The sequence below is a fragment of the Bubalus kerabau genome, chromosome 15 (genome assembly GCF_029407905.1).
Source record: "Bubalus kerabau isolate K-KA32 ecotype Philippines breed swamp buffalo chromosome 15, PCC_UOA_SB_1v2, whole genome shotgun sequence".
In the NCBI taxonomy this organism is placed as follows: domain Eukaryota; kingdom Metazoa; phylum Chordata; class Mammalia; order Artiodactyla; family Bovidae; genus Bubalus; species Bubalus kerabau.
The window spans coordinates 75,335,989-75,361,837 of NC_073638.1; the positions used below are offsets into that span (position 1 = coordinate 75,335,989).

Here is a 25,849-nt window from a genome sequence, read left to right on the forward strand (position 1 = left end):
AACATAACCTGCAACTTAGGTTGTGCATTTTTCTTCAGTTGATGGGACCCAGAGGCTCAAGACTAGAGGCTGTGATCAGAGTGAAGGGCTGAACTGGGCTAGTAGAGGACAGGAGGGAAGAGGGGAAACGTGCCTGGCCTTCGCCATGAAGATCAGATGGCTGCAAGCCTAGCTTGTGATCTACTTGGAGGTTGGGGAGGGGATATGATTCTAATTTGCCTCAGGAGCCAATCAATTCACTGAAAAGTATTTATAAATAACTGCTATGTGTCAGCCATTGTTCTAGTTGCTGAGGACACAGGAAACCAGAAGGCATTGTTAGCTTTGCATTTGTTTTCTAAGATTTTTGTGGATAATTTTTGTGTCTATGTTCGTGAGAGATTCTGGTCTGTAGTCTTCTTTTCTCATAATGCCATTTTCTGTTTTCGGTGTTAAGGTAATCCTAGCCTCATAGAGTGAGTTAGGAATTAGTCCTTCTACTTGTATCTTCTTTAATTTATGATGAAATCGAGAACAGAACAAGTGTATATGAGCATGTGTCTACTACAAAGACAATGTTAAAATCAAATGTCCAGTAACACCTTTATAAATATCTTTACTTTCTCATATATGAAAAAAAAGTATGTTCAGCGGGTGGGAGCCCACGTGTGGGCACATGAAGTCTCATTTCCTCCCTTACTGAGCTTTCCTACTAGTAGATTAGACATTCCAGGCCTCTGGACTCACCTTCTTTCTTCCCAGGCTTTTTTCCTTTCGTAGAAGGGAAATGAGTACACTTAATAATGTGTATTATTATTGTTAATAAGATGACGGTGGTGGCCCGTGGTCCATCACACGGTGTGGATGCTGGATGTAGCCCTCTGGGGACACTCGCTGAGATGATGCTCCTGCTCACACGGTCTCTGCCCTGTATTTACCGGCTGTGCAAACGTTCTCACGTCGTCCACAGAATCAGGACACAGAGTCGGTTCATTAGAGAGGGAAGTTTGGGTAAGTATTTTTTTTAGGTCATTTTGACCATGTGTGTCTGTGTGGCCCTTCGGAAAAATCTTAATCTGACATATATATTAAACAGTTGAGCGCAGAGCTGCCGGAGGAAGCGAGTGGTGGGGCGCGAACTCGTGGCACCACCCTAGGGGACCCCAGGCACGTCCACAAAGCTATGAAGATGCTCATCACCGTAAAATTTGCTTTGAAGAGCCTTGAACCGGATTATTTCCACTTTTCCAGCATTTTCCAAACCCAGCAGCTCGGGTTTGGGCTCACTTGTCGGAGCTTTTCGCAACTGGGCTTTCTACAGGTATACGTTCCCTTTCTCTTTATGATTTCCATCTTTTTGCATGTGTTGGTAATGTTTTCTGGGCTCCTCTCATTGTGACTGCCCGCTGCTCTTGGGGATATATCTAAGCCGATGAATATGCTACTGCATGCCTGCTGGGCCACCATGGTCAGTCCAGGTCATCTCCCACCTGGATTATTGCAGGAGCACCCTCTCTGGTTTCCCCTCTTCCAGCCTTGCCTCCCCGAGGTCTGTATTCAATCCAGCAGCTTGAGGGATCCCATTAAAACAGGACTCAGATCATTCCATTTCCCTGCTCTGACTAAAAGCCTAAGCCTGGAAGACCATCCAGCACCTGGCTCTGCCACCTCTCTGGCCTCATTTTCTATTACTTGCCCCTCATGCATCCTATTCCAACCTAGCCTCAGCCCCAGGGCCTTTGCACAGGCGCCTGCTCCGTCTGGGATGCTCTTCCTCCCTCACTTCATTCAGGGCTCTGCTCACGTGTTACCTCCTCACATGGGCTTCCGTGACCGGTTACATGAAATACCTTCCTTCTTCCAGAAACTCCCTACCCTTTCCCCTGCTTCAGGAGTGTCTAATCTACACACACAGACACACACATTCTCTAGGCAAGAATACTGGAGAGGGCAGGGCAACCCACTCCATACCCATCACCTGCCGTATTACATATGTTAATGTTTATCCGTCAATGGATGGTAAGATGCTCCAAGAAGGCAGGACCCATGACTGTCCTCTCGGTGCTAGAATATTGCCCGCCACATAGTCTACACTCAAACAGGTATGGAATGAAGGAATGAAAGATCATTAAATGTGAATTGGTGTTAGGTGTGATTTTTGGCATTCGGTTGCTTTGCAACTGGTTCATATGTTAACTCTGCGGCCTAGAATGCAGCTCTCAGTGCTAGGAGAGCTGGTGGTAGAGGGTACTTTTGTTCCCAATTATCCTTACTGCAAAATTCAGACTTAAATTGAAGAAAGTAGGGAAAACCACTAGGCCATTCAGGTAAGACCTAAATCATATCCCTTACAATTATACAGTGGAAGTGATAAATAGATTCAAGGGTTTAGATCTGATAGACAGTGTGCCTGAAGAACTATGGATGGAGGTTGGTGACATTGTTCAGGAGGCAGGGATCAAAACCATCCCCCAAAAAAAGAAATGGAAAAAGGCAACATGGCTGTCTGAGGAGGCCTTACAAATAGCTGAGAAGTGAAAGGCAATAGAAGAGAAGTGAAAGGCAAAGGAGAAAAGGAAAGATATATCCATCTGAATGCAGAGTTTCAAAGAATAGCAAGAAGAGATTAAAAAAAAAAAAAGCCTTCCTCAGTGATCAGTGAAAAGAAATAGAGGAAAACGATAGAATGGGAAAGACTAGAGATCTCTTCAAGAAAATTAGAGATACCAAGGGAACATTTGACGCAAGGATGGGCTCAATAAAGGACAGAAACAGTATGGACCTAACAGAAGCAGAAGATATTAAGAAGAGATGGCAAGAATACACAGAAGAACAGTACAAAAAAGATCTTCACTACCCAGATAATCATGATGGTGTGATCACTCACCTAGAGCCAGACATCCTGGAATGTGAAGTCAAGTGGGCCTTAGAAAGCATCACTACGAACAAAGCTAGTGGAGGTGATGGAATTCCAGTTAAGCTATTTCAAATCCTAAAAGATGATTCTGTGAAAGTGCTGCACTCAATATGCCAGCAAATTTGGAAAACTCAGCAGTGGCCACAGGACTGGAAAAGATCAATTTTCATTCTAATCCCAAAGAAAGGCAATGCCAAAGAATGCTCCAACTACCGCACAATTGCACTCATCTCACATGCCAGCAAAGTAATGCTCAAAATTCTCCAAGCCAGGCTTCAGCAGTACTTGAACCAAGAACTTCCAGATGTTCAAGCTGGTTTTAGAAAAGTCAGAGGATCCAGAGATTAAATTGCTGATATCCATTGGATCATAGAAAAAGTTAGAGAATTCCAGAAAAACATCTACTTCTGCTTCAACGACTATGCTAAAGACTGACTGTGTGGATCACAACAAACTGTGGAAAATTCTTCAAGAGATGGGAATACCAGACCACCTTACCTGCCTCCTGCAAAATCTGTATGCAGGTCAGGAAGCAACAGTTAGAACTGGACATGAAACAACGGGCTAGTTCAAAATTGGGAAAGGAGTACATCAAGGCTGTATATTGTCACCCTGCTCATTTAACTTATATGCAGAGTACATCATGAGAAATGCTGGACTGGATGAAGCACAAGCTGGAATCAAGATGGCCAGGAGAAATCTCAATAACCTCAGATATGCAGATGACACTATCCTTATGGCAGAAAGCGAGGAGGAACTAAAGAGCTTCTTGATGAAGGTGAAAGAGGAGAGTGAAAAAACTGGCTTAAAATTGAACATGCAAAAAACTAAGATCATGGCATCTGGTTCCATCATTTCATGGCAAATAGATGGGGAAACAATGGAAACAGTGAGAGACTTTATTTTCTTGGGCTCCAAAATCACTGCAGATGGTGACTACAGACTAGACAGTGTATTAAAAAGCAAAGACATTACTTTGCAGACAAAGATCTATACAGTCAAAGCTATGGTTTTTCCAGTAGTCATGTTTGGATGTGAGAGTTGGACTATAAAGAAAGCTGAGCGCCGAAGAATTGATACTTTTGAAATGTGGTGTTGGAGAAGACTCTTGAGAGTCCCTTGGACAGCAAGGAGATCCAACCAGTCCATCCTAAAGGAGATCAGTCCTGAATATTCATTGGAAGAACTGATGCTGAAGCTGAAATTCCAATACTTTGGCCACCTAATGCAAATAACTGACTCATTGGAAAAGACCCTGATGCTGGGCAAGATTGAAGGCGGGAGAAGGGGACGACAGAGGATGAGATGGTTGGATGGCATCACCGACTCAGTGGACATGAGTTTGAGCAAACTCTGAGAGTTGGTGATGGACAGGGAAGCCTGGTGTGCTGCAGTCTATGGGGTTGCAAAGGGTCAGACACAACTGAGTGACTCAACTGAGCTCAGCTGATCTTGACTTGTTCCTGGCTTTGCCACTTCCCAGCTGCGAGATCTTATTCATTACATTTAATTAAACACACGAGCCTTAGTTTCTGTCTCCACAAAACAGGGGTGGTAATTGTCCCTACCTCTGAGGGTGAGTGTGAGGATAAGATGGGATAATGTCCGGAGCCTGGTGTGTGGTACACCCTTCATCAGCAGGAGCTGCAGTGGACACTTGTCATGCTCACAGCCACCCTGCATCTTTTGGATAATCTTTCTATACTGGAAGAAATCCCCACGTTGCAAGCTCTGCCTCCCTGAGCGAGCATCAGAACTCTCAATTCCCAGCCTCCCTGGCACCTGCAGGCCAGTGGCCTTGGGGCCTTGGGTCTGACACTCGCCTGCAAGGCTTGCATTTGGAGGGAACAGGCTCTGCAAGGAGCTTCTGTATTTCGCTGTCATAACGGAGGTGGTGGGCTCCCAAGGGTCTGCAGTTCCTGGGGCAGAGGGGGATCAGGAGGACGATGCGATGGGGACAGTTGTCTTATTAGACCAGTGCTGCAGCATGGTTTGGGCTTCCCTGATGGCTGGGTGGGTAAAGAATTCACCTGCAGTGCAGGAGACACAGGAAATGCGGGTTAGGTCCCTGGATTGGGAAGATCTCCTGGAGGGGAACATGGCAATGCACTCCAGTAATTCTTACCTGAAAAAAAATCCGTGGACAGAGGAGCCTGTTGGGCTATGGCCCACAGGGTCACAAAGGGTCAGACACGACTGAGCGACAAAGCACGCAGAAGCATGTAGTGCAGTTTGAGGCCTTATTCCTGGAAACTGAGCTTAAGCCTGAATCTCTAGCCAATCCCAAATCCACTCAACAATTCAGGGGGCTTTGCAAGTGCTGTTTAGTAAATTTTTCTGCATTAACAGCTAGACTCGACTTCCTGTGTTTTTAATGCCTCAGTCAGTCAGTTTAGTCGCTCAGTTGTGTCCTACTCTTTGCGACCCCATGGACTGCAGCACGCCAGGCCTCCCAGTCCATCACCAACTCTCAGAGCTTGCTCGAACTCACATCCATTGAGTCGGTGATGCCATCCAACCATCTCATCCTCTGTCGTCCCCTCCTCCTCCTGCCCCCAATCTTTACCAGCATCAGGGTCTTTTCCAATGAGTCAGCTCTTTGCATCAGGTGGCCAAAGTATTGGAGTTTCAGCTTCAACATCAGACCTTCCAATGAACACCCAGGACTGATCTCCTTTAGGATGGACTGGTTGGATGTCCTTGCAGTCCAAGGGAGTCTCAAGAGTCTTCTCCAACACCACAGTTCAAAAGCATCAATTCTTCGGCACTCAGCTTTCTTTATAGTCCAACTCTCACATCCATACATGACCACTGGAAAAACCATAGCCTTGACTAGATGGACCTTTGTTGGCAAAGTAATGTCTCTGCTTTTCAATATGCTGTCTAGGTTGGTCATAACTTTCCTTCCAAGGAGTAAGCATCTTTTAATTTCATGGCTGCAGTCACCATCTGCAGTGATTTTGGAGCCCCCAAAAATAAAGTCTGACACTGTTTCCACTGTTTCCCCATCTATTTCCCATGAAGTGATGGCACCAGATGCCATGATCTCAGTTTTCTGAATGTTGAGCTTTAAGCCAACTTTTTCACTCTCCTCTCTCACTTTCATCAAGAGGCTTTTTAGTTCCTCTTCACTTTCTGCCATAAGGGTGGTGTCATCTGCATATCTGAGGTGACTGATATTTCTCCTAGCAATCTTGATTCCAGCTTGTGCTTCTTCCAGCCCAGCGTTTCTCATGATGTACTCTGCATATAAGTTAAATAAGCAGGGTGACAATATACAGCCTTGATGTACTCCTTTCCCAATTTGGAACCAGTCTGTGTTCCATGTCGTTTTAACTGTTGCTTCCTGACCTGCATAAGAGTTTCTCAAGAGGCAGGTGAGGTGGTCTGGTATTCCCATCTCTTTCAGAATTTTCCTCCACAGGAGACACTCCAACACAGTTGTGTCTCAGTCTCTGTGGGGTCCCTGGGTCCTGGTGTGCATAAGGTTTGTTTGAGCCCTCTGAGCCTCTCTGGCGGGTACGGAGTTTGATTCTAACTGTGATTTCACCCCTCCTACTGTCTTGCTGGGGCTTCTCTGCCCTTGGACGTGGGGTTATCTCCTCCATACAATGCCTACTGTAATATTATTTCATTGCCTACTTAATATCATCTCAATGCCTACTAAATATTTTTTCATCACCATTATTAAACAAGAGTCATCAATCTTCAAGGCCTTCAGACACCCAAAGGCACTGCAGGCCAACTAACACTGGCTCCCACATCCCAAGCCAAGTTTCTGTCTGCGCTGGGTAAGGACTTTGCAGCTGGAACCCCCTAAGGATACCTAATTCCACAGCTGCCCTTGCCTGGCCCTCATGTTGGGCCCGCATTCTGCTCTTGGGAGCCTGAACTGACCCGAGGCCCAGGGTGGAGGTTGGGGACCCTTGCCTCTCCCCCCAGCCTCTCCTCTCCAAGCTTCTCTTGATCGGTTGCACTGAGAGCTACAGACACCAGACGGCGCTCGATGCTCATTTCAGAGGGAAGCCAGCGAAAAGTTTTTTTAATATTTTGTTTTTGTTGTAGTTTCTACACACCTGCTAGTGAAAGCAGCGACTCAGAGACGACTGACTGGTCCACCTTAACGCCCCACTGTAGCAAATGTTGCGTGTATGTTGTCTGCAGCTTACAGACGAGGGAACAGACCCAGACAAGTGAAGATGCAAGCTTAAGGTCATCTGGCCAGAAAGTTATCCGGGCAGGGACTTGAGCTTAAACCACCTCTCACAGAGAACAGTGCTAACACTGCAGCTTTCTTAGGGAGGGTCATGGGGAGAAGGGAAGGAAGTCTGCGATGTCTGCTGGCAGAGGTCTGTGAGGCGGTGCTGCTACCCAGAGAGCTCTCAGTGTGAACGCCAGTTCAACCAGCCTGTGTTGAGCCCAGGATTTGCAAGCTCAGTTGCCCACCGCAACCAGGCAGGCTCCACAGAGATGAGGAGAGCAAGGCAGGTACGCAATAGGGAGAGGTGGGGACTGTGGTCAGCTGGGGGGTGTACATTACAGACAAAGGGGGTGTCATACTCAGGTCCACTAGCTATTGCCCTATCAGAAGGCACAGCAGGGTGTTCTGGATTTTTTGTTTCTTTCTCAGAAGTTGTACATCTAAATATTGTGAAATCCCCAATGATGAAATACTCATGACAAAAACAAAATGTTTTTTTTCTCAATTCAATTCTCTGAGTTTTGGCATCCTCAACTTTACTATGGAGGACACTGTCTACATCCTTGGCTTTTGGGGTCACGGGAGTGTTCTTTTTAGCCTTGCACCTCGTTTAGGGAAGGATCTCACGCTGGTCTTGTGCAGCTCCACCCAATGGCAGGTGTGAGAGCTGCCATTTCTGGTCCCATTTTGGTAGTAGTTCCCCATCCATCTCAGGGATGTAGGCGTATTTAAAGACACTGAAATAGGGTTGCCCAGAGGAGCCCTCTCTGTTTTCTTCTTTTCTGCTCTTCCCTGTGGGCACAGAGGCCATGAGAAACGGTCTCCAATAGGGTTTATTGTGGTTCAAGGAGAAAACAATAGGGTTGTCTACTGATTTTTATGTTTGTGCATGTTTTATGTATCTTGAATATTTTAAATGATTTTTTTATCTTGTTTTTTAAAATTTTGATTTTGCATACAATTCAAACTATGCCAAATGGGAGCAAGGTGCTGCCATTTATTTACTTATTTATAATCGAGAGGTCTACATCTTGATTTTTATTTATAACAGAAATGCTACCGTTTATTTATAACATACATAATTAAGAAGCATACATCTCCACATTTATTTATAATCAAGACACATACATCTCAATTATAAATAAATAAATGAACATTCATTGGCATGTGGGCTCATGACTGTTTGGGGTGTCCAACCCCTGCCATGGGGTTGACCTGATGCCCAAAAGCGGAAAACAACAGATGTAACAGGGAACTGAGGATGGGGAGACATCCTTTAACAAACAGTTGCCCAAGGTGTTTTTTAAAAAGCTTTACAATATGTAAAGTGAAAGTAAAAAGTGAAATTGAAGTCGCTCAGTCGTGTCTGACTCTTTGCGACCCCATGGACTGTAGCCTATCAGGCTCCTCTGTCCATGGGATTTTCCAGGCAAGAGTGCTGGAGTGGGGTGCCATTGCCTTCTCCAGGGGATCTTCCCAACCCGGGAATCGAACCCGGGTCTCCCACATTGCAGGCAGACGCTTTACCGTCTGAGCCACCTTTGTGACCCTAATAATATGTAAGGCACTACACAAACGCTAGTTATCCAGTTAGTTAAATATACTCGTAGCCATTTTTAAATCGTCTGGTGCGTGGTAAGAGCTAACTTTGAGAATGGAGGCTCTGTTGTTAATGTTGCCATCGTGCTTGGTGCTGTCATGCTGTGGGACACCCCTGCCCTGGTTTCTGGGTCAGCTTCCTAAATATACCAAAAGCCCCATGAGGCCAGGGCTGTATGGGATTAACCCTCAGACCTTCAGATGTAGTAGGGGGCAAGCAGGGGTCTAAATGATCTTTGTTAAATGGCTGAGACAGAAAATTAAAAAAAGAAAAGAAAGCAACCAATGGCTCAGTCCCTTTGGTGGGAACTTGGGGATTCCCTTGTGGCTCAGTTGGTAAAGAATCTGCCTGCAATGGGGGAGACCTGGGTTTGATACCTGGGTTGGGATGATCCCCCGGAGAAGGGAAAGGCTACCCACTTGAGTATTCTGGCCTGGAGAATTCCATGGACTGTATAGGCCATGGGGTTGCAAAGAGTTGGATACGACTGAGTGACTTTCGCTTTCACTTTGGGTCCTGTCCCAGCTCTAATCCAGCTTTTTAGATCCTCATCCAGTCCTTTGGAGAAGAAAGTGAAGGCCTTGGCCCTGCTGAGCCCATTCAAATGCAGACATTACCATGCTCAACCATAGACCCAGGCTTGAAAAATTGCTATTGACCACTTCCTGGCCCGAGACTCAGAAAGAGGACACAGCAAGGAGCAGGTGTGTGCCGAGCAAGGGTGGAACCCAGCTCCCCAGAGACCAGCATTTTTCCTGCTTCTCAGGCAGGAAGGTGGGTGTTTTTAAGACCCTGGGGGCAGCTCTTTGATTCAGTGTGAGCCTTCAGAGATAGACCTGGTGGCTTGGTGCTGGTGGTCAACATCTGGGTGTCTGTGTCCTGCCCAACTTGGGCCTTTCCCATTGGAGTCAGTTTCTTGTGACTGAAAACTGGGTTGGCTATAAACTCTCACTTCTCTTTCCTCTGTCACTTACTAATTATATGACCCTGAGCTGGTTACTTACCTTCTCAGGGCCTCCATTCCCCTATCTTAGAAATGGGAATCAATAGTGTGTGCCTCCCAGGATTGTTGTTATGAGGATCCAACGGTTGCTATTTGAGTTTAGAACGGTACAGGTTGAAGTTCTGAGGACTCTGAAGAAGGATGATCCTAAACAACCCAAACACTCAAGATTATGTGTCCGTTGCCAGAGTTCTGATTTATTTGTGCACAAATGGTTGCGTGAGCAAATATTGGGCACCTTTTTCTTTAAATCAGCTTAATTCGGACTCTCAGTTCCCACCAGAGGACTTTCTACTACAGTCATTCTGAGGTCCTGCTCAAAACAGATTGTATTTTTCAGATTGATTCTCCTGCCAACAGGAATATCTGCAACAATATTTTCTGTCCTGTAAGGGCTTCTAGGACACTGCAACCCCTCATAGAGAGAAGGAGACTATGCCCCCTCCCTTGAACCGAGTGGAACTTTGTGATTCCCTCTACTAATAGGAGGGCTTCCCAGGTGGCGCTAGTGGTAAAGAACTCGCCTGCCAATGCAGGAGATGCAAGAGACGTAGGTTCGATTCATGGATTGGGAAGATCCCCTGGAGGAGGGCATGGCAACCCACTCTAGTATTCTTGCCTGGAGAATCCCATGGACAGAGGAGCCTGGCGGGCTATACAGTCCATAGGATCTCAAAGAGTTGGACACGACTGAAGCAACTTAGCATGCACACACCACTAATAGAATACAAAGGAAGTGATGCAACATGATTTCTGAGGCTAGGCTGTTAAACATCATAAAATGTCAATGTTTCTATCTTGATCTCTGTTAGCTCTTGAAACCCAGCCATCTTGCTGTGAGGAGGCCCCAGCAGCCTGCCGGGCCTCATGGGGAGGAACAGGTCCCCAGCTCTAGCTGAGCTCCCAGCCGACAGCCGACAGCCGGTACCAACTTGCTAGCCAGCTGGGTGAGTGTGCCATCTTGAAAATGGATCCTTGACTTCCAGTTGAATAGGTTGATATCGTGTAGAACAGCGAGAAGCCTTCCCTATGGAACCAACCCCCAACGGCAGATTTGTGGGCTGAATAAATGATTGGTGGTTTGTTATACAACAATCAGAAACAGATGCACCTCTTGCCCTCCATTTTCCCCCCAGAGCTGTAAAATGTCTTGGCCACTTACCTTGGGCCAGGCATCAGTGAGACCCTGACACCCATGCTCTTGCACCACACAAGGACCTTCAGATCTCCTGCTCTGCAGCTCCTGAGCCACCTCTGGAGTGGAGAATCTTTTGAGAGGCTGAAACCCCCACAACCACACCCTTTCAAGGTCTTGCCATAACCACTGTCTCCCCTATCTCCAAGTTGGTCATCTGAAGGCTTGCCCCAAGTCTTTCTAGAGTAGTTCTTGCTCCTTTTCCTGCCTCCAGAACTCCCAGATTCATCTCTGAAATGGATTGGAGATTTCCCAAAAGACTTCTATCTGTAATCTCTCACTAGAGGTGGCTCAGCTCTCTGCCAGAAAAAATGCCTGAGGCAAGTTATGACAAAGGCTGACTCTGGCTGGAAGGAAATGCTAGAAAACCAACCCAACTTTATATTTCATTAAATGACTGAGACACGCATATACTCAATGACTGTACCTTAAGCTTCCAGTGTGTGCCTGGCACTAGGCTAGGTGCTGGGAAGACCAGGCTGAACGGCAGTGCCACTCATCACCCTGGACAGGAGGCCACCTGTGTCTCCCCAGAGCCTGCACCCCAACCCCTCCTCTATCATGCTTCAGGTATCTAAAAACCTAGATAGCGCTGCCTAAATGGCCCAAGCATAGTTTTAGGATGTATATGAGCAACTTCTCCAGGTCCATCCAGGGGGACAACATGCCCCCCCATGCACCCCTAGAGATGTGACTAGTGGTAGCTGTAGGCAAGTTGTGCAGACAGAGTTGGGCCTGTGGGCTGGGGTGTTCACAGGCCGGTGTCCTAGGTTACTTGTGACACAGGGCAGAGATGGAGCTAGGAAGCGAACTGGGGTGGGTGGCACCAAGGGCTGGGGTCAGGGCCAACATACTCCACACCGTCACATTCCCGCACAGAACTCCAAACAGTACAAGAATTCGAAATTTCAGCATGGCCTTCTTGGTCATTGTAAAGAATATTTCTCACGGCAGAAGAACAGACATGTTTTATTTTCAGTTCCGTTCAGTCGAGGAAGGGGGTAGGGAGGGATGATGGAATCCAGCTGTTTAGCCACCTGCCAATCACCATCACCAACACCCCCAGCTTGAGGGAAGGGGATCTGGAGCAGGGTAGGAAAGGAAGGTAGTGTATGGCCATTTTGCACGGATTGGCTAGGGTGGGGAGTGGGAAGCCAGCCCAAGGCAGAATAGCACCATGGTTGTCAAAGTGTGGTCCGTGGACCAGCAGAATCAATATCACCTAGGGCTTTTTAGGCTCTTGGCCCCCTGTAGGAAGACGGTGTCCTTCTAGGAAGGACAACACTATGGGGCATTTCTAGGCTTAGAGGACTCCCCAACCCCACTCCTCCAGCTTCATGTGGAGATTCTATGAAGGAGACTTTTTACTAGAAAGAGAACAGTTATTTATTGAGCAGGGAGGGTATCTAAGAGTGGCCAAACACTCAGCCACCCTCAAGATTGTTCCCATGATTTTCCCTTTCGAGGGCTCAGTCTAGAGAGGTTAATTAAGTACCTTCCTTGCTTTGCCTTGGGTCACAAGGCTCCCAAGAGCCTCCCTGGTCTTTGTGATTCTCACATCACACTAACTTCACCTTTATGCTGAACAGTGGTTCTTGAGTGTGACTCAGAATCACCCTGAAGCCTTGTTAAGGCAAACTTGCTAGGCTCACCCCCTCAGAGTTTCTTATTCAGTAGATCTGAGATGGGCCCCCAAACACATGTTCCTAACAAGTTCCCAGATGCTACCACTGCTGCTGCTGCTGGTCTGAGGACCGTGCTTCGGGAACCACCTTGCTGGGCAGGGATCCAGCTCCCCAGCCTACTCCACCCAGGCAACACCAGCATAATCATACCCTCCCCACAATGGCGTTCTTGTGAGATGTCAGTGAGATAATGGGAGCGAAAGAGCTTTGTCAGCAAGACAGGTCAATGGCTCTAGTCATTACACAGGGACCCAAGGCTGGCGATGGGATGCAAGGGGGGGGGGGTACCACAGCCATCAGGAGATCTTTTGCCACCCATCTTAACTCTGAGCCACTTCTTCTCAAGAGAGAAAGCCACCTTCACAGGGATGGACCAGCAACCCCTCCCTGCCACCCAGCTCATCAACCCACGCCTCCTCCCCTTACCTCCGGCAGCCTGCTAGAACTGTCTCAGTAGCTGGCTGGTCTGGGCTACTTCTCCAGGGGCCAGTCCAGACAAGCTGGTGCAGCATCAAGCCTTATGATTCACGGCCCTGGGGCTGGGTCTTGCTCACCACCCGTCTGAGACTCGGGAGGCCCCTGACTTCCCTTCTCTAAGCCTCAGGCTGCTCATCGGTAAAACGGACGCAACATTTGGCCAGAGTCCTGTGAATTCAACGGCCAGTCCTTGTAAAGTACTCTTCTTAAGCCAGAGTTTGGCATAGAGCCTGGCCGATGGCGAGAGTTCAATCCGTGGTGGCTGTTAGTATTTTCAAATAGTGCCTGGATCCAAGCTACATCTTGATAGAGGCCCGGACTTGGAACGCAAGCCGCTCCCACGCCGCCGTTCCCCCGTTGCACCCGGATACACCCGCCCTGGAATGCCAATGTGGGCCCCCCCCTGCTCTTCCCCCGGAGGCGTGCCTGCCCGGGGTAGGTTTCCCAAGGCGGGGCAGGATTAGACAGGCGGTGAAGCGAGGGAAGGGGCGTTCCTAGGGAGTGGCCTCTTCCTAGGAGGGCTGGTGGCGGGGGGATTTAGCTCCGGAGCGGAGGGAGGCAGAGGCGGGGATGCTGGGAGGACCTTCCAGTGGCCTGGGAGGAGCCTGGGAATGTTGAGGAAGGCTGAGGAAGGGGCGGGACCGTTAGGTAGCACTGAGACGGGGCGGGGGGTGGAGGGGGGTAGGGCGGGGTGGGGGGTGCTTCCCACCCATCCCAGGCTGGAGCTCGGCGCCTGGGCCAGAGAGAGCTTTTTATCCAGGCAAGGCCCGGGGGCTGGAGGTGGGTGGGGTAGGCCTAGGGAGGGCCCCATCCCCAGGGTGACCATGGGGGCGGGGCCGACTGGGAGTGTTTTTGAGGGGAGCCGTAAGCGGGGCGGGGCAAGGGGCACAGCTCCACTCGCCACAGGGCTCGAGGCAGGGGGAAGGCCGAGGCGAGCGGAGCCGGGTCGGGCTGGGAGGCCAGCCACGTTCCGGCAGAGCCTGGGAGCGGGGCTGGGGGCGGGACTTGGGCCCAGTCCGGAGGCCGAGGGGCGTGCCCGGAGGCGTGCCCTCCGGAGGGGGCGGGGCCAGGCCGAGGCCGTTGAGTTCCCCGTAGACCGCCGGGAGGGGGACGGACGACCCAGCGACTGAACCCGTCGCTGCGCAGTCGGACGCGGAGGACTGGGGCGCAAGCGGGCGACTCTTGAGCTTGCACCTCCGAGCAAAAAAAAAAAAAAAAAAAAAGAGAGCAGAGGCGGCAGGTGAGAAGTGGGTGGGGGAGGCCCTCCGGCAAACCACGAGCAAGGTTAGTCTTCGCCCCCAATTTCCAGAGCCCGCTCGGGGCAGCTTTCTCGGAACAAGTGACAGGTCTGGCCGCGAAGGCAAGCTGGTGGTTGACTGAGAAGGAGCTTAAGTTCGCAAGTCCTGACCGCCAGCCCCCTTCCAGTTCTCCGGCTCCGCCGCGCACCATCTGTGTGACCCCAGGCGCTTCCCCCTCCCCCCCGACCCCCGATTAGCCGGCTTTGGACCTCTCGGGTTCCAGTACAAGGAGGGGCTGGACCCAGGTGGACTCCGTGCCTCCACTGCCCTTTCTCGCTGGGAACCCTCGGAAGGTGAGGCCGGCAAGTGAGAGCGGACTGCAACAGGTATTTCAGATCGCGTCACCCAGACTACAGTCTGTTTCCCCGCAGAGTGAGGAAAGCGAACTCTCTGCGAGCTTGAAGCGCATTGCTTTAAGGGTCTCACTCGTTCCTCCGATGGGACTTGAACTCACAGGCCTGGGAAAGCTGGGGGGCGGAGGGGGCGTGGAGATCCAAGTCAGGGAAGTCTCAGCCTCCCCTTCCCCACACCTCTGAGAGCCCAGTAAGACGTGGGGTGGGAAACTCAGCGGGACTTTGCCCCCCGCCCCAGGGCTTTTCCAGGTGAGCAGGCTTGGGAGGCCCCTGGCAGAAGCCAGGGGACAAATTCTTATCTGGGTAAGTGGGGAAGACAAGGGAAAACCCCACCAAACGTTGGGCCCAATATTAAGCCTAGAGCCTGGGGCTCTTGCTGCATGCCAAGTTCCTTCTTGGGCTGGAGGTTTCTGTCCCTGGTGGCGGTGGGTGTTCTGTGTTGGGCCATAGTAGCTAGTTCGGTGGTCAGGGAGTTGGGACCACGTTGATTTGGGTTCCAGTCACTTTTCATGCTTCAGTTTCCTCATTGGTAATATGGGCATAGTGATGATAATCAATGCTAGTGATGGTGGTGGTTGTTTAGCTGCTAAGTTGTGTCCCTCTCTTTTGTGACTCTGTGGACTGTAGCCTGCCAGGCTCCTCTGTCCATGGAATTTCCCAGGCAAGAATACTGGAATGGGTTGCCATTTCCTTCTCCAGGGGATCTTCCCGACGACCCAGGAATTGAACTTGCAACTCCTGCATTGGCAGGCGGATTCTTTACCACTGAGCCACCTGGTAGGGAGGACATAATACAATAATGTGTATACAGTGCTTAGCAAGGCGCCAGGCACCCAGTGAGCCCTCCCTGTGTGACAGCTGCCCTGATGTGGACGGGCAGGTGATAGACTGGCTTCCTGCCTGGGAATGAGGCTGTTTTTGGAGGGCTGGCTGAAGCTCCTCCTGACCTTGTGAGAGCCAAAACTCGCCACCTGCCACCAGCAACACTTTGTCCATTTTGGGGTTGGGGGGAGGTGTCATCTGGACCAAAGACTAGCTGAGTTTTGGGTAATACTCTTCCAGTCGTTAGGTATCTGGCTAAATAACCCCCCAGATGTTTACTTAACATCTATTATATATCAGATGGAGCTAAGTGATAGCCTTCGGGTTCTGCACTCATTTTGAGTTGCTCCCAGTAGGGTCCCTACCCCCACCATGCCTCTGCTGGAGAAGATAACTCACACCCAGAGCTCAAGGCCAGATGAGATGTCATGGATATGGAACTGCTCTGGTGGCCAGAATCCAGCTCTCCCATTGCATGCTGGGCTCAGGGTGGAGGTGCGGGGCAGTGTGTGCACCTCTTATCTGTTTGATCAGGGTTGGGCATTGAAGGTGACTGACTCCTCGAATCTCCTGGCAAGAGGAGCCCTATACTTTGGAACCAGCTGGAAAGCACTACTGGAGAAGGAACTGGCAGCCCACTGCAGTATTGCAGCCTGGAGAAGCTCATGGACAGAGGAGCCTTACAGGCTACAGTCCATGAGGCCACAAGAGTTGGACATGACTTAAAAACCACCATGGGACAGAGTTTGATTGAGGGCTGTACTATGAATATGTGGAGGGGACAGCATGTGGAGGTATGGGAGGGGTGGTGCCCAAGAGAGGTGAGACACTAGAGAAACCAGGGCATGGGGTGAAGGGGCTTCCTGGAGTTGTCGAGACTTGAACAGAACTTTCTGCCTGTGATTCCAAGTCCTGCTTGGGCTTAGATCAACTTGGGGCCCCAGACTCCCTCTCTAAGCTTTTGAGTGGCATAAGATTAAGAGTTTGGTATGGTGGGGAGGGAGAGGGGTCAGTAGGTGTTGCCTGTGTGGGGCGCAGGGAAGAGATGTTCCTTTCCAACAGTGCTTAGTAAACATCTAGAGGAAAGTCCTCCCGCCACCCCTCCACCCCATGTGATGACTGATGGATGATGACAACTTACCCCGTCCTTAGTTGCTTACACTCTGGTAAGGAACTTGGGCAAGGGGACTCTGATAGGAGATAGACGAAGAGTCAAAGGGATCTTCAGGAAAGTTTCTGGAGCAAGTGGACTCTTGGGTGGGCCTTAAGCATTTCAAAGGTTTCAGCATCCACAGCTAAGGCAGTGTTTTGGATAGAGACAGATGCCTAGAGGAAGGTAAGGGCATCAGCGTGTTCAGGGGAAATTTTTTTCAACCTTGTTTGAAAATAGCCCACATGCTATACAGCAGATACTATAAGCACAGCTTCAGTACCACTGTGCCTCCTTTTTTGACCACCAAGACCAGGGTTCAGATTTGATGGAAAAGGGAAGAGGGGTCAGGGAATTTTGAAGAAACTGCTTGATTGATCAGTCTGGCTGAAGAGTTGAGACTCAGCAGGAATGGGAAGGGAGAATGGTAGGTTGCATCAACTCGTGGAGGACTTTGAATGCCAAGATGAAATGTTTGGATTTGCTTTATAGACCTTGAGGGCTGCTGAAGGTTTCCGAGCAGGGGAGTGACCTCGTCAGAGTGGCACTTTAGGATGGACAGTCTGCCAGATGTGCTGGGGTTCAGAACCCAGCGGTCAAGGGAGAATGAGCCAATGGCGGTAGTGATGGGGAAGGAGGGCCCACGGGGGCTTTGGGGAGGTCTGGGGCTGGGGTTGGGGGGAGGTGCTGTTGGGGGCGGGGAGAGCGAGTGTCCCAGTGTCTAATCTGCCCTGTGTGTCTTTCTAGCCCCCACCCAGCCTAGACCGAAGAGCATGGCAGACACTCAGGAAGGTGGCTGGGTTGGGTGGGTACAGGCGCTGGGGAGGGTGGCGAGTGCTGCAGAGTGATAGAGAGGGAGTCGCCCAAGAAGGCTCTGTAGGACAGGCGTCTGGGCCAGTCGTCAGGGGGCGGGGGCTGGAGAGCTGGGTGGTTGGGAAGAAGTGCCTGCAGCCCCTCCCCTCCTCGTCTAGCCCAGAGGGGCCGGGGTGAAAGGTTAGCCAGTGGGAACACACATTTCTCACATGGTGGGGGGATTTTTTTTGGTTCCTCCAGGGCTCCTTTGAAGTTTCGGCAGTGTGGGGCAGTCCCCTCTCTCTTGAGGCCTCAGAGTTTTGAACCATTGCCTGGAAGCTCTTCCCGCCTTCTTACCCCCCAACCCTGGGGACGCAGCCCCTGTCCCCCTCTGAGACTCAGACAGCCCCTCCTGGCGCAGAGGGCGGCAACCCCAAGCCCCAAGCATTCTTTTTGAGTTGTAGCATCTGGGGCCCACTGGCACCCCGTGGTTTTGGCTTGGCCTTGACCCCTGGCTCCAAATCTTTAAACCCACTTCCTCCACCCCACGGTGAACTCAGGGGGCAGTTACGATTTCACCAAGAGCATCAAATGGTCAGGAGTTGGCTGTGTGAGAGGCAGGCAGGAGGGAAAAGCCTCGGCCCCTCTCTAGGGCAGGCCAGGGCCAGGGCCGGGGTGAGGGTGGGGGGCGCTGGTTTAATCTCAGCAGGAATTGTCCTGCCCACCGGCTTCCCCTCCCTTAAGCCTGGGTCTGAGGAGCCAGGAGGGAAGCCCAGAGGTAAACATGGACTGAGTGTCCTGCTATGCTGGCTTCCCTCTTCCCCTCACCCCCTGACACTGCCTGGGAGGAGGCGGACCGCAGGCCCAGGGCCTCTGTGACGGGCCCACTTGGTGTCTGAGGGCTGCCTGGTTCCTGACTCATCCCTGGGTTTCCCCTGACACTGTGGGTTTCCTGTGAGCAGCAGATTCACTCTGGGCTGACCTGGAGAGGCAGTTGAAGGGAGGAAAGAGGCCTGCAGTCTGCGCCTTAGACTTCGTCCTGGTTCCTCTGTGTGACTTTTCAGAAGTTCCTTCTCCTCTCCGGGCTGTCTGTCCTTCCCTGCTCTGCTAATGACTTATTCTTTACTTGGCTCTCAGGAAGTTCTGTAACACTGGACACTTGCAAAGTAGGGTACATGTGAGTGTGTGTGCGCGCGCACACACACACACACACACACAGAACACAGGGTCCGTACAAAGTGGAACTGGGCAACTCCTCTCAAACACACGGTAATCGATCCCACTTCCTAGCCTTGCCTATCTCTTACCTGAAGCACCCTCGCTTCTTTCTGCCTGTCCACAAAGATTAGGAATATAGACCAGCATTGTGGTGAAGAACTGGAGCCGACGTTTTGGCCCTGCCCATCCCTAGCTAGGTGACCCTTTCTGAGCCTCAGTTTCTGAATCTGTTTATTGGGGATAATAATGCTTAATACTTCATAGGGTGACATGAGGATAAAACAAAAAAACTGCCTGTGGAGCGCTTAGCAGTTTTCTGCCTGCACATGGTGAACCCTCCCTCAATGAGAGCTGCCACTGTCCTTAGTTTCTACATCTGGCCAGTCTTTCCAGGCTGTACCAGGCTGCTCCTCAGGCCCCAGAAACATCCCCCAGAGCCCCAGCCTTGCGTACAGGCCCTCTGCGCCTCGCCAGCATTCGTGTGCGTGCCCCAAGACACTAGTCATTTCCGCCTGCGTGGTGTCCTTCCTGGGGGTCCCTGAGTTTCCCCAGAGTGACTTTAAGCTTCCTGAGGGGAAGTGGGTCTGAACGTCACTGGCAGACTTCCTTTGAAACCCTTCCTCTCCCTTCCCTTCTTCCCTCTGTGCTTGTCTACACGGAGCCCTTGCCTCCCCGCTGCTGGTGGCCCGTGGAGTGGCCCTGGGAACCCTCCCAGTCAGGGGCGGCCCTGTCCATCTCTGTGTCCCGACTCCAGGCACAAAGCCTGGCCCACAGCGGGCACTTGGGAAATGGAGTTGGAACGAGTGAATGATTCTCCTCAGAGTGGCCCAGTGGGACCCAGTTTGAGCCAGACCCTCCGTGACTCCTGGGCAAGGGTGGGGCTGGGACGCAGGGGTCTCACGCCCCTGCCTTGCCCTTCAGGACTGCCCACCCTGGGGGCCTGGAACTGGGGTTCAGGGAGGTGGGAACAGGGCGGCTGGATTGCTTCAGCCCGGGTTTCGGCTTCCCGTGTGAGGCCTGGCCTTTCCCCTCCTGAGAGGGGAAGAGCCCAACTTCCTCCAGCCCCAGCCTGGTGGGGACATCTCTGGCCTTTAGTGAACCCTGACTCAGCCAGAAAAGCCACCTTCAAGTCAGCAGTTATCTGTGCCAGGTGACCCTGTCCCGTGAGGCGCAGGCTCAGGGCTGGGGGATGGGAAGATGCCCTCCCAGACCCCCACTCCCCCCAACATCATCCCCGGAGACCACCCAGTGAGGCGCTCTGGAAGCCTGTCTGCTCTCGCCTCTGGCTTCTTTCCTGGCTTCTGTCTTTGCCTTTCTCTGGGCCCCACCCCTGGCTTTCCCTGCTGTGTTGAGGGGTGATTAAGGATGGGAGTTGCTGAGGATTCCAGACCTGGGCCCATAGGACCCGTGCAGGAAAGTGGATGAAGTGCTGGAAACGGAGCATTAGGAAGCCTGGTTCGGTTGCGGCTCCGCTGTGAAGTGGCAGTGTGAGCTGGTCCGGGGGCTGGTCCCCTAGGCCAGTTCTCTTGCTTCTCAGGCAGTAAATACTCCAGAAGCCTGCTGGAGGTCCAGCTGGCCTTGGCCCAGGACAGTGGAGAAGGAACCATAGGCAACGTTGTGGACTCTGGAATTCGACTATCATTTCTGCTTCTGCTATTTACCTGCTGGGTGTGACCTTAGGCATACCCTAAGGGTCTTAACCCCTCTGCCCATCCGTTTCAGCGTCTAAAATGTAGACAGTTAGAGTATGTCTCTCATAATGTTGTTTGAGAATGATACGAATCAATGGGTGTGAAGCCTGTGTGATACGTACCTGGCACACAGTGAGTGCTTTGTATTAATATGTGCCGGTTGTTTTGGGTAGTGTTGCTATTATTAATGTGCTTGCGCTCAGTCGCCGTAGCCCACTAGGCTCCTCTGTCCATGGAATTTTCCAGGCAGGAATACTGGAGTGAGTTGCCATGTCCTACTCTGGGGAATCTTCCTGACCCAGGGATTGAACCCGCATCTCCTGTGTCTCCTGCCTAGGCAAGTGGATCCTTTACTACTGTGCCACCTGGTAAGCTCATAGGGAGCAGGATTTCAGTCTTTGGGGGCAGTCTTGGGTGAAAGGCTTGAGTCTGGGAATCTGGAGACCTGAGTTCTGATCCCATCTCATCCTTTACTTGCCATATGACCATGGGCAAGAGATAGCCCTTCTCTGGCTGCAAAACTCTTATTATCGTATATTTGGCTGCACTTGGCTTTTGTAAGAGAAGCCCGTGCAGTATCACAGTGGGGAGCTGCAGGGTTTTGTTTAGGGAAAGGGCTTGTGGGTACCCACCCTGTTCTCCTGCCCCAAAATAGTCACTGGAGGGGGGCAGGTCCCCACAGTGTCATAGAGACACCTCAGAAACAAAATGACCGAGTGCCCCCCACCCCCATGACTGCATTCAACAAGGCTAAAAAGCAGATGAATACATTTATATACAACATAATAATGGGATTATCTTGATCAAATTACAGGCATTTAAAAAAAACTTTTCCCCATTTTCTGAATCTTCTGCAATAAACCCACATTATTTTTATGCTCAAGAAAGAAAGAATAGACACGATAAAGCTATCAAAAAACATACTATACATATTTAAACAGAAATGCATTATGTGAACTTGGGGATCACATTGAGGGTTTTGTTGTTGTTAATAAATCATATTTATTTCAAAAGGGGGTGGGGTGTTGGTTTGAAATGAATGTCAATTTGTCAAGCCTCAAAAGACTGAGGGAGTGTCTGTGGAGGAAGTCAAGTGTCAGACATATATGGGGGCCCACTCCAGCCTGCATCGTGGTGGACACGCCCCAAGTGCTGCCTGGTGTTGAGAAAGCATTTCAAAAGTCTTTCACTCCAGAGGGCTGACTTTCCTCACTTGTCAAATAGGAATGATAATAATAACAAACAATTCAGAGGGATGCTGTGAAGGTTACAGGAGCTTCACACTTTAAGTTTAGAGGGAAGCCCTCTCCTTCTGAATTTGGAACCAAGTGAAAAGCGCAGTTGACAAAGATGGAGCTGCAAAGGAAGGCAGGAAAACATGGCTTTAGATCTGTGCCTGGAGGGCTGGCTCACTCTTCCCTGGAACTGGCAGAGTTACACGTCCGGTCACAGGCGGCTCTGAACAGGAGCCAGCCTCTCCGCAAGAGCTGGTACTGTGCAGGGGAGCAGCCCAGATGGAATGCTTCCAGCAGACAGCCTGGTTCACTGAGAAAGGGAGACCCCCACTGAGCGTACTACCATCTCCCAGATGAACCAATCAGACAAGCTTCTGCTGGGGGTCCTGGCAAGAAGCGAAGAAGTGGGTGGAGCCAGTCCTCAGGTGTTCGGCCGGCACGGGTGTTTAGGGAAACAGGTGGAGAGAAGAATATGTGTTCCGCCTCATACCTACAGGGCGCTTCTAATGATACCTGGTAGGCAAACACTGATTAATGTTCATTTGACGTTGCTGACGATAATGTTAGCAATGAGTAATTCTACTCCTGAGGCTGGAAAATCACTCTCCCACACACTGTCTTAGGAGATGGAATATGAGAATGCTGTTGCAATGGGACACGGTGAGACGTCCTTATGTATAAAAGAGATAGAAACTCAGTGGGGGTGGATATGACTGCTTTGTCTGAGATCTCGCAGCAAGTGAGTGGGTAGCCAGACCCTGGGTCACTGTCGGGCACCTAGGCAGAGAGGCCTCCGTGGCCTGACCCCTGGCCTCTCTGAACTCACAGCCGCAGGAGGCCATGTCGGGGGCTCTCCGATGCCCCTCTGATCCCTTCTCTCATAACTTTCGGTGAGGATTAAATGAGATCATAGTTCTGGGTGAAACAGTGGTGGGCCCAGCACAGAGCACGCCCTCCATTCAAGCCAGAGGATGAAGAGGGTGATAGTGATGAATGAAGGCTGCCCCTGCCACCCCTTCGGGGGAAATAACAGAGTCCTTCTTCCCCAAAGACCGAGGTCCCTGATCTGGAGTGAAGGACTGTTCTGGGGCTATTTGGAAATCTGGGGTCAGGAGGGCCTTGGGCCTCTATGGGCTCAGTCCTGCATGAGACTCTCCGATACCAGCCTCCACCCGTGTGTGCTTTTGGCCGAGAGTGAGGGCAAAGCTGGGGGCTTGTGACTAAATTCACGAGATCATATAATGCTGTCCTGTGAGCAGCATTATAGTTCCCTGAGTCAACCTATCTGCCCCGTCTGATCCCTTGGACAACATTCAGCCTTTGCTCGAACACCTCAAGGCTTGGAGAACTCACTGCCTTTCATGTCCAGATGGATCAGAGTCTTAAAAAATACCGTTTAGAATTTGAACAAACCTATCCTCCCTTCCATCTGTTGGTCCTGATCGTGGTCATGGGGACCACTTGGGGACCATGCAGAGTATGAATACTCCCTGAGTGTGTGCGTGGAGGGGTGGTAACCAAGCCTCCCTTATAGCACCCTCCCTCTCTGCCCTCAGGTCAATGATTCTGATGTAGGAAAGAGACATTTCTATCAACTTTTTTGTTGTTGTTTATTTTTACTAATTTTTGTTGGAGTGTTGTTGATTTACAGTGTTAATTTCTGATGTACAGCAAAGTGAATCCATTGTATATATAATCAAATATCCATTCTTTTTAGATTCTTTTCCCATATAGGTCATTACAGAGTATTGAGTAGAGCTCCCCCTGCTACACAGTAGGTTCTTATTAGTTATCTATTTTATATATAGTAGTGTGTGTATGTCAGTCCCAATCCATTTCTGTCAATTAAAAAAAAAAAATAACAACCTTCATCTCTGCCTGAACTAATGGGCCCTTTAAAAAAAAAACACTTTCTAATTACTGAAGCAATAGTTTTGTGGAAAAAGTTTGAGGGTGAATAACAGATGCAGAGGAGGAAATAACTGCTCAGAGATAAGTCCTGAGAAGGGTTTGGTGTTCACACACACACACACACACACACGCACACACACAAGATTGGAGTCTCACATATGAACCACTTCCTGTGCTGATGCTTTCAGGGTAACACTATAGAAGCAGGATTTTTCCATGTTATTCAACATTCTTCCACAGCGTGGTTCCCAGGTCCCTAGCATCGCACCACATTGGTCTGCCGTGACCCAGTTAAACATGCCCCTGCTGTTGCACACTGAGGCCATTCTGAATTTTTCATTCGTGCCCACATTGCCATAGTGACCACCTTGTCCATATGTCTGGTTCTCAACTTGAGTGATCTTCACAGGCTGAATTCTTCAAAGTGGCTTTCCTGTCAGATGACTTTTAAACTCAAGGTCTGAAGACCAGATTCTCAGGGAAACCCCTCTCTGTGATACGTACCAGAGTGTATGTCCCCCCCTCCCCTACATTTAGCTCCAGGTCTCCTGAGGGGAGGCTTCCCTCGTAGCTCAGTTGATAAAGAATCCACCTGCAATGCATGAGACCCGGGTTCGATCCCTGCGTCGGGAAGATCCCCTGGAGAAGGAAATGGCAACCCGCTCCAGTATTCCTGCCTGGAGAATCCCATGGACAGAGGAGCCTGGCAGGCTTCAATCCATGGGGTTGCAGGAGTCGGACACAACTTAGCGACTAAACCGCCACCTCCTGAGGGGAAAGGCATCGTCTGTCCCTTGGTGCCAAGCAGGCTCATGGAGGGAAGTAGGCAGGCTCTTGGGGCATGCATGTGGAACAGTCAGTCAGAGACAAAGAGAAAGACAGATATGAAGGAGCTTTTCCTCTACGACTGCAGTCTGACTTTTGACCCTCCTGTCGGGGAGCCGGGCATGTCATTAACTAATTATGGGATCTTTACTATTTAATGACCTCTCTCCATGGTGACTCCTTCCCGACAGTCTGCTGGGAGCCAGGGAATGGGAGATGAGTCCATGGGAGGAAGTTTCTCTGGAATAGGAGGCGGGTCATGGGGCGTTGCAGTGGTTCTCAAACCCTGACATACATCAGAGTCTCCTGGAGGGTTTGTTAAAATGCAGATCGTACAGTTTCTGGTTCCGTCTGTCTGGGGTGCAGCCTAGGAATGTGTGTCGCTAATGTGTTCCCGGGACATGCTGCTGCTCTTGGTGTGGGATCCCAGTCTGAGAACAATGGAGTAGTGGGTTAGGGCAGAGGAGGCCCTGCAGTGAATTTCAGCTCCTGGGGTTGCTGCCGGTAGGAACCTTGGCTTCTTTAACAAAGGCTGGTGTGAGATCTGAACTCAGCTTGCCCCTGCCCCCAGCTCATCACCCTTCTCCAGGATGCACTATTATATAACCGTGTGCAAGAGGAGAAGATAATCACCACCATTCCCACTTTATGGAAAGGAAAACTGAGGCTCTGACAGGTGACCTGATACATCCAAGGAGAGCCACCAGGAGCTCTAATTTAGGACCGCTGACGTTGTCACCTTTCCATGCTCCTCCCGAATACCCACCCCCTCAAAAATGCTCGTGCTGTCTCTGGGCTTCCCCTGTGCAGGGGTCGTGCAGGAGCAGAGATGCAGTCCCTAAGCCCTGTGCCTGCCCTGGGGACTGACTCCATGTGAGGGGACAGGAAGCCAGGTTCCCCCACATCACCTCTGAGCCAGCGTCTTGCTCCACATCTCACCCCCACTGACCGTCCAGTAATGTGATCTCCTGCCGAGATCTCATGTCCTCCAGCCAGTTTACGTTCCCAGTTATGGTCTGGGCCGCTTTTCTGGGAGGCTGGCAACTTTTCTCTGGTTGAGCCCAGGCGCTGTCTGGCAGGCACAGCAGAGGAAAGGGAGAGAGCCCATCTGATGTGTGCCAAGCCTGGCCCTGGACACTTTGCAGCTGTGATGTCTGGTCATCCTCCCACCAGCCCCCTCCCCCCAGTAGAGGTTATCATCACACACACACCCCCCGCCGTTTACAAATGAGGAAACTGAAGCTCCAAAGGCTGGAACGACTTGTCCAAGGTCACAGCCGAAGGCAGCAGAGCTGGGCTTTCATTTCTAAACCCCAAGGTTGGGCCCCCTGGTCTGGAGTGGTAGCAGGTCCTGGAAGGAGCTGGGGTGTGGGGGACATAGCCTGTGCCCCTCCCACCACCCATGCAAAGAAGGTCAGCCCAAGTGACAGGGCTCCCTGGGGACTCGGGGTCTTGCAGTAGGAGGACTCTGGCCCGGCCACCAGGAGCCATACTTCA

General features: G+C 50.7%; 1 protein-coding gene and 1 non-coding gene across 5 annotated transcripts in view; one reads left to right on the forward strand and one right to left on the reverse strand.

The window, feature by feature from the left end:
* The first annotated feature begins 14,196 nt into the window (after nt 1-14,196).
* CD82 (CD82 molecule) overlaps nt 14,197-25,849 on the forward strand; it is a 55,987-nt gene continuing 44,334 nt past the window's right edge. Inside the window, exon 1 of one of the 4 annotated variants that reach the window (XM_055546932.1) lies at nt 14,197-14,297. The gene's annotated coding sequence lies outside the window, so the exon portion shown is untranslated. The other 3 variants (XM_055546931.1, XM_055546935.1, XM_055546934.1) reach the window with 3 other exon arrangements.
* LOC129629360 (small nucleolar RNA SNORA61) lies at nt 16,905-17,027 on the reverse strand. The gene has a single exon (XR_008703193.1). It is a non-coding gene; the product is annotated as a small nucleolar RNA SNORA61 (small nucleolar RNA).